We start from the raw sequence: 8,411 nt of genomic DNA, 5'->3' as shown, positions 1-8,411 counted from the left end.
TCTGTAGCTTTATATGTCGGAAAGACATGACCAAAGCAAAGACTGATACTGATTTGTGCCGGAAGGACACAGAGTGTTGCTGGTGAGTTTTGCGCTTTTATTGCCGTATGCGTAAATCTTCCGACAAATCGTCCTCCTCGCTCCAAAGTTATGGCTGTCAGAAGATGACAAGCTCTTCCATACAAAGTATGAGGGAAAGCATCCTCCGGTCGGTGCCAATGTTGAACAAACAATGCTGAACAAATATAGTAGCCCATACAGACAATACCAAGCAAAGGGGTGACGCTAGTCCATCACTCAATCGTGGTTGTATGTTGTCAAGATATTGTTGTCATAGTAACATAAACATTGAGGGGTGACTGTGGCTCAGTCTTGAGTAGGGTCGTCCTTCAATCAGAGGATTGGCGATTCAATCCCCGGCTCCGCTAGCCCATGTCGATGTGTCCTTGGGCAAAACAATTAACCCCAAAATTGCTCCCATACGGTGTGAGAATGTTAGTTACAGCTAATGTGCAGGTAGAACCGTAGCTCCTCCTATCAGTGTATGAATGGGTGAATGATGTCATGTAGTCTTAAAGCGCTTTGAGTGGTCGGAAGACCAGAAAAGCACTATACATTTTACATTTATTGTTTAAACCACTGACTGAAAAGTATTGACACAGTCTGTTCAATTAACTAGGGCAGAACGCTGTGTAATTATTGATCTCATTCAAACAGCCAAATCCATTATTTGAACGACACCACTGACGGACCATCAGGACAACTGAACACTTTAATCTCTTTCCGACCTAGGTCAAGTAAGTAACGTTGAAAGGAAAACGTTCTGTACATGTTAGAAAAACTAAGGAACGCATGTGCAGTATCTGGTCTGGTTGAAATTGTTTTCCTAATGACATACACAAACCATACAATATATACCCAGAATTCTTACCAACCAAATAAATGTCCTTGTCCTAAATGTATGTAGGTATGAGGCAAGCTTCTTTCTTGTACAAACTGCAACGATGCTTTAAGGCAAATATGTTATATTGGGCTGTTTAAATTATAATTTGGACCATTCTTTCCACCTGTAAAATTGAACGCTACATGCGCATTTGTGTCGTTCTATACGTTACGCTGCATACTGCAGACCCGACCTCTTTTACTTCCGGTGAGAAAAGCAAGAACACACTTGATCCTTGGAGTGTCCAATAAAGTTACGTTAATATCAATATATTGTGTCTCGTGTAATACTAAATAATAGCCTATAAACTTTAAAGACACCGCCATGCAACACGATAACTCTGGATCGACTCCAGCATTCATTTGAGTTACATTTACGAGCGTTCGACCAATCAGGACTCATTTCAAATCAATTCGCAACTTTCACAAAAGCTCCCACTGCCGTCTTCCATTTAAAGGATCAATGATAGGTTATGGACTTATCATTGCTTAACTGGTCGACTTATCGACCAGTTAAGCTAACGTCACATTAAACGTTATCGTTACAGTTATTCTTAGAATGTATGCGACATTAGTAGCTAGTTAATGTTAACGTTGTCTCGACATCCGCATGCAAACTGATGTTTGGAGACTGTATTTCATTAAGCAGATAAACCGGCTGTATTATCCGATGACTTACCGGAAAGCAAGTGCGTGTTCGTTAGCTAGACCCCCCGACACGAATAGAGCAGAAGGTGTTAGTAACTTATCGGCTCGAGGCGGGCCCAAGTTGCTAGCCCGCTAACCTTAGTATGGCTAACGTGAAAGCTCGCTAGTTTCCGCAGAGCGGGAGTCTGCTTTATCAACAGAAGAGTGGATATTTACCCCCTAGGTCAATACCACGACCGAAATGCTTCCCCGTTAGCTGAGTTTCTTCAAGCCAACGGTCCTCACCTCCCTCTGTCGCCGGTGTGTGCCTGTGCCAGTGTGTGATTTCTGCTGTATCAGACACAATATGGCAGACCACCGCCACCTACGTCCTCGAGTACTGCGATGGTGGCCGTGGAGGTACAAACCACTTCACAGTTGCCGACCACGTAAAAAGCGTGTTAACTGTCATTTTTGTTTCGGCTGTACTCCATCGCACTCCATCGTTTTTTAGGGGTCAAGCTGTGGAATATGTTTGACTGGCCAGTCAATCATAAAGATTTAATTCTTATGATTATGCGTTTCACTCCCATGGATAAGTCTGGATCCATGGTGTGGGGGCTAGAAGGATCCAAAACTCATAGCAATTAAAGATGGCCTATTGACTGCAGTGGGCTATAGAAAAGTGTACTAATATTACATAGAAGCCAAACCATGTCATTATTACTTCCAGATCTGTCAAATGATGCTATGGAGCCCTTATCAAGGTTGCACCCAGCTCTCTTTCTAAATCTAATCAAGTTGGTGGCAATCTGCAAAGATATCACCAAATCCTACACACACCATTGGGCGTATATATAATTTATCAGCAATGTATTGGTTGTATTTAGATTTTGGTCCTGCACGGTGGCTAGCACTGTCTCCTCACAGAAAGAGGGGCCCAAGTTTGATCCCCAATCCTCGGTGTTCCTTCTGTGTTGAGTTTGCACGTTCTCCCCGTGGCAGCCTCCCACAGTCCAAAGACATGCAGCTCAGGTTAATTGTAGACTCTAAACTGCCCGTATGTTTGAATGGTTGTCTGTCTCTATATGTGTGCACTGCGATAAACTGCGACCTGTCCAGGGTGAACCCTACCTTAGTCCAATGTCATCTGGGATCGGCTCCAGCGACCCTAAATAGGATAAGCAATTTGGATAATGGAATGGAAAAAATAAAAGTATTTAGATGTTCTGGCTGCAGCAACTTACAAATATAGCAGGCTTGGATTGGTTTACTGATTGTAGTCCTTTTTTAAGGTTAAGGATGGCATGACACATTTTACTGTGTAGAATTGTCTAAAGACTGCCTCGACTAAAGAAGTAAATGGGGCCTTGGTAGGAGGGCCATGGCCCAGATAAGCAGTAAGAGACACCTGTAGGCTATACTGTATGTCACTCTTAGTTCGTCAGGTTGTTGCCCGTAGGTCAGTAAACACAGTGAGTATCTATCGGTATTTCATTACATTTGCATGAAATATATTCTTGCAAAAATCTTGAAAAGGCCTTAAGAAGTTGGACAAAATGAGATATACCTTGTGACTGCCTGGCAAACAGGTAAGAACATGGTTGTTCATACATCTTTATATTGTCTTTATATTGTATATAAATATTGTCAATTCCGTTTCTGAAAGGTTACAATAGTTTAACAAATAAAAATATCTAACATTGATTTACTATATTTCCTTGCAATTTCCAAAAGAGGGCGCCACAACATTCAAAAACCTCATAAACTACTTCAGCCTGCTCATTTTTCAACAACCCCCTATCAAGACTTTATTTTTTTAAATAACAAACAATTCAGATTCTCAGTATAACACTGTGACAATGTGGGTGTAATGCTGGAGCCCTGTATCAAAATATAGTTGCATGCCTGGAATTATTATATAATGAGGAGTAACTTTTAGGGGATATCATACGTATGAGGATGCGTTGCATAATCATATATAGTGCGTATTCTTAAATAAAGTTGATTCAAATAAAAAAAGTTGTCCAATCCAAATCTCTGCCCTCGAGCCACCTATAGGATAACAGGTTAATCCGGCCATTTTTATGAATGCAGTATTAGCCAGAACCATGACACATTTCGATCTCACTTTGATGCCAGCAACCACAAAGCCCTTATCGGATGAGTGACATGTTTAAATTGGCGTGAGAGTCCTTTTGGCATCGCTCAATGAGAAACAAAGTCATATGTCTCTGTGGTGTTGTGTCCGCACACTCCTCCTCCGCATACACAGCAGGCAGGTCCAGGAGGTTGTTGAGGGCAGCAGGGTTCTGTCAGCAAGACGATTCATTGTGCTCTTTGGGGGCCTTGATTGAGGATATCCTCTAAACAATTGCCATTGGTGTCAAAACTGGTTCAAACTTTTTAGACACATATTCTTCCTCCCATCCATTTCCCAGTTACAAGAGGCTCCGAGATCCACAGGCTGGCTTACTTATATAGAGGAGAGCTTTTTCCATGCAGTGTCACTTCATAAATGTTGCTTTGTGTGTGTGCTTCTGGATCGAGGCGACAGTTATCTCCAATGAATCTCTCTGCCAAACAAAGGCTACCTGCGATTACTCTGCTACAAACTCAAGGGTCAAAGGGAAGTGCACAGTGCATCTTAATTATATGTCGGAAAAATACGGGATGGAAGCGTATTTGCCCTTTAGAGGAATCAGCTTTATTTTTGTGGATTTAAAAAAAAAATCAGGATAATGTATTTTTTAAGTATTTCACGAAGCCAAGATAACAGGAAGAAAACACCATGTGTCTGCTAAGAAAGCTTTTGGTGCTGCGATGGACGTCAGGCTGCTGCGGAAGTCTGCCTCTTTCCTCCTTCAGAGCAGTCTGTGCAGACATATTGTAGTATTATTTTGACAGGGAGAGAAATCAGGGCTCAGATTAGTCACCTTTCACCTCAGCATGATGGACCACCGCCCTAAGACTGAGGTAGAGAGCAGGAGCAGGAGCCAAGCGGAGAGCAATCAGAGCCCTGCCCCGGTGGACTGATATTGTCTGTACTAATGTTTCAGGTCATTCCACCGCTTCCTCATGCTGCATGTTGGGAGGGAAACAATAGTCCCGAGGGTGTCCGCTGCTGTGTCGGCCCACACGGAACACTCACCCACACACTCATCTGCTCTTGCTAGACCGATATGTCAGTGATATTGGTTCTGCCGGACATCAGCAGACAGGGTCACCCAACTCTGATTTACAATAATGGAGGTTCCTTTTATGTATTGAAATGTTCAATATTTTCCATATCGAAAAGGTTTGCTCTTGTTTAATTTCCATTCCATGTCATTTAGCTGACGCTTTTATCCAAAGCGACTTATAATAAGTGCATTAAACCATCAGTCCAAACTCAGAACAACAAGAATCAAGCAAGTACAATTTCTTCAATAAAGTTAAACTACAAAGTGCTATCAGTAAGAGACATTTAAGTGGTACCAAAGTGCTACTACGGCGCTACCTTCCCTATTCAAGGTATAGTCGAAAAAGATGTGTTTTTAGTTTGCGACGGAAGATGTAGAGACTTTCTGCTGTCCTGATGTCAATGGGGATCTCATTCCACCAATGAGGAGCCAGGACAGGAAACAGTCGTGACTTTGTTGAGTGTTTAGCTCGAAGTGAAGGAGCTACAAGCCGATTGGCAGAAGCCGAGCGAAGTGAACGAGCTGGGGTGAACGGTTTGACCATGTCCTGGATGTAGACCGGACCCGATCTGTTCGCAGCATGGTACCAATGTTTTGAAGCGGATGCGGGCGGCTACCGGTAACCAGTGAAGGTCGCGGAGGAGCGGAGTAGTGTGGGTAAATTTCGGGAGGTTGAAGACCAGTCGAGCAGCTGCATTCTGGATGAGCTGTAGAGGTCGAATGGCATTAGCAGGTAGACCTGCCAGGAAGGAGTTACAGTAATCTAGACGCGAGATGATCAGAGCCTGGACCAGAACCTGTGCCGCCTTCTGAGTGAGAAGAGGTCGTATTCTCCTGATGTTGTACAGCATGTACCTACAGGAGCGTGTTGTTGCGGTAATGTTGGCAGTCAGGGAGAGTTGACTGTCGAGTGTCACACCGAGGTTCCTGGCAGTCGGAGTCGGAGCCAACACTGAGTTGTTGAAGGTAATAGTTAATTTTCAGGTGGTGTGTGGACATCCACTGAGCGATGTCAGTCAGACAGGCAGAGATTCGTGCTACCTGTGTTTCAGATTGGGGAAACGATCCATGTACCATTATATGACAAAGTTACCTCAAACTGGCTTTACTGGCTAGCTTTTATTTTTTAGCTTTCAACCGCATCTCCCAGCCTTCATCAGCAAATAGAGCTGGCTCAGGGGCCGCCACATCACCTAGATGTCATGAATTGACCTTTGAGTTGAGATGGCTATTGTTTGTTTTCACAGCTGTCAACGGGCCGAATGAAATGATTGGAACCAAAGGTTGCATTAATCTTAATTCCTCATGTTTTTTCGAGGAACCACTGATGCAGAAGAGGACATTTTAATTTCTGTGAAGTGTGTGAGGCCTTTCTGCTCTTTGTGATGATAACTCTGGATGTCCCTTGACACGCCAAACACATTGTCTGAGTTTTGTCTGTATTGGTTGTCAGTATATTTATAATTGATTAGCAGTTCTGTGCACAGGCTGCAAATAAAAAGGGATCGTTGGTTTGGACATTAGGGCTCTGTGGTGTGATGTTGTTCCAGTACGTTGACATTTAAAGCTCTTTAATGTATAGCCTTTTTACAAGCAAACCCGTTGAAAGTAATTCCCATTGTAAGTGTACCATAACCTAAAATTAATATGTATTAATATTGGCCTACAAATAGTATCAGTCGAACTCTATGTACAAGTGCACACACATTACTGTGTCTGGCCAATGCCTGTTTGGCTGCTGCAGAGGACTGAGGTTGCTCATTGCCCTCCCACTCCACCCATCACTGGAAAACAATCGTAAAAAATCGGAAGCGGCCTATCAAAGGCCGCTGTCCCATGAAAAGGGCCCTCAGTGCGTGTCCGATGGCGATTACTCCGAAACTGCACAGTTGAACAAGAGGCACTGTCAAACAGTTGAGCTCCAGCACCATGAGGGTCTGTTTAGTGATACTTGTGATGGAGGGGAACTGTATCGCAATCTTCCTATTTGCCCCATTGGTGTCCTCGGCTAATGCTCACCAGATGGGGCTGAAGATCGGTAAAGCGCCGCTGACGACTTTGACGTATTAATTTACGTTTAGATGGAACTTTATACCAGCCTGTACGGGAATATCACTACTTTTAATAAGTAACCACACCAGTCAAAGGTGGTTGCTCCGTACTTGCCTATACCTTTAGCGTATATAAAGGAGTCCAATAAGATAAAAAAAGATATGACATTTTTCCCCTCTGTACTTTTATTTTCTGTCTATCCCACTCTAGTTAGCTTATTTGGACTGCAGTGTAAGCTGGCATTGACCCAGAGCCCAGGGCCCCACAGGGAGGGCCTCGGCAGGGTCGAGCGCTCGGGCCTTTTTCCTTTCTGGTCCTCTATGACATCTTCCTGCCTGTGGGGGCCTCTGGGAGCCATTGAGCGGGGCTCCGCCGGGCCCACGGAACTGCAGGATAAGCTCACACAGCAGCTTCTAATTAGGCCTCAGCACTGACAGGTGGCGAGAAACTGGAGGGGTTGGGAAGCTTTATGCAAGTGTGCAGCTAGTGCAATAACTTTCTTCCAGAGGGGGTACCCCTAAACATCAGCTCAGGGATGATTTAAAGGATTCAGTTTAGTCATAACTGTGTTGTCAAACCTGCGATAAATCTCCCGGCTGGCTGTGACTTGGCTGATGCACCGCCCACTGTGATAATAAGTAACTTCTGAGTGCTTTTGTTAGGAATGGTTATGGAAGAAATACAGAGGCCCCGGATATGGATATGCTATTCTCAACATAAATGCAAACAGAGACGTTACACATGCACAGATGAAAGCACAGCTTTGTATGTAAGGACTGTATGTATACATCAGCTGTGCATGTTGCAGTGGTAGAAATACAAAATCTAGAAATCCTAAATCAACCATTACGTGATTCCTGTTTTTGCATGTTTGGCACTCTAACCCTAAATTGTACACACTTAAAGGAGACATGTCATGCTCATTTTCAGTTTCATATTTGAATTGTGGGTTTCCACTGGAACATCTTTACTTTAATGTTTAAAAAGACACCTTTTAAACCATTGCTTTCATACATTTTATGAGAAATACTGCAGTTTTACGTTGCAAGGTAATGCAGTGCCGATTTCTCAAATAAATCTGCCGGTTTTTCATCCTTTAAAACACATTTAAAGTCCTCTGAACACTTTTTCCATTGATTTTGGTACATCCAAAAAAAAGAAGAAAAAAGGCGGGTTTCTATCTGTGTCTGGCTGTACACTGATTGTATAACATTAATTCATCAGCAGCTGTGTTTGTCTGGACACAGGGTGCTCGGTGATATTATCTGTGACGGATCAACCCCACATGTGGATCCCAACGCCAGAGATTTACTACCAGAGCAGAATAATGCCAAAGATCAGCCCTCAGATTTCTGTATTTTCCTGGATACCGGTTCCAAATATCCAGGACTTTAAATAAAGTGTTATTCATGGGAACAAAAAATGAGTTGCATTCAGGAAAACTACATTCCGTGTTTGACAAATACAAGAATGCACACATTTGTTACAACTTACGCGCAAAACTTTTTCTCAGCTCCAACACCAAAGTCTGAACTCTGCTTCTTCCTGTCCGTGGTTGATCTTGTTGGCTCGGCTCCAGTAATATGTTACACCCCCCTGATGGTCCCC

This window comes from Cyclopterus lumpus, chromosome 5 (assembly GCF_009769545.1).
Source record: "Cyclopterus lumpus isolate fCycLum1 chromosome 5, fCycLum1.pri, whole genome shotgun sequence".
NCBI lineage: Eukaryota > Metazoa > Chordata > Actinopteri > Perciformes > Cyclopteridae > Cyclopterus > Cyclopterus lumpus.
The sequence above is the reverse complement of the archived record's forward strand: the minus strand, read 5'-3'. Positions refer to the sequence as shown.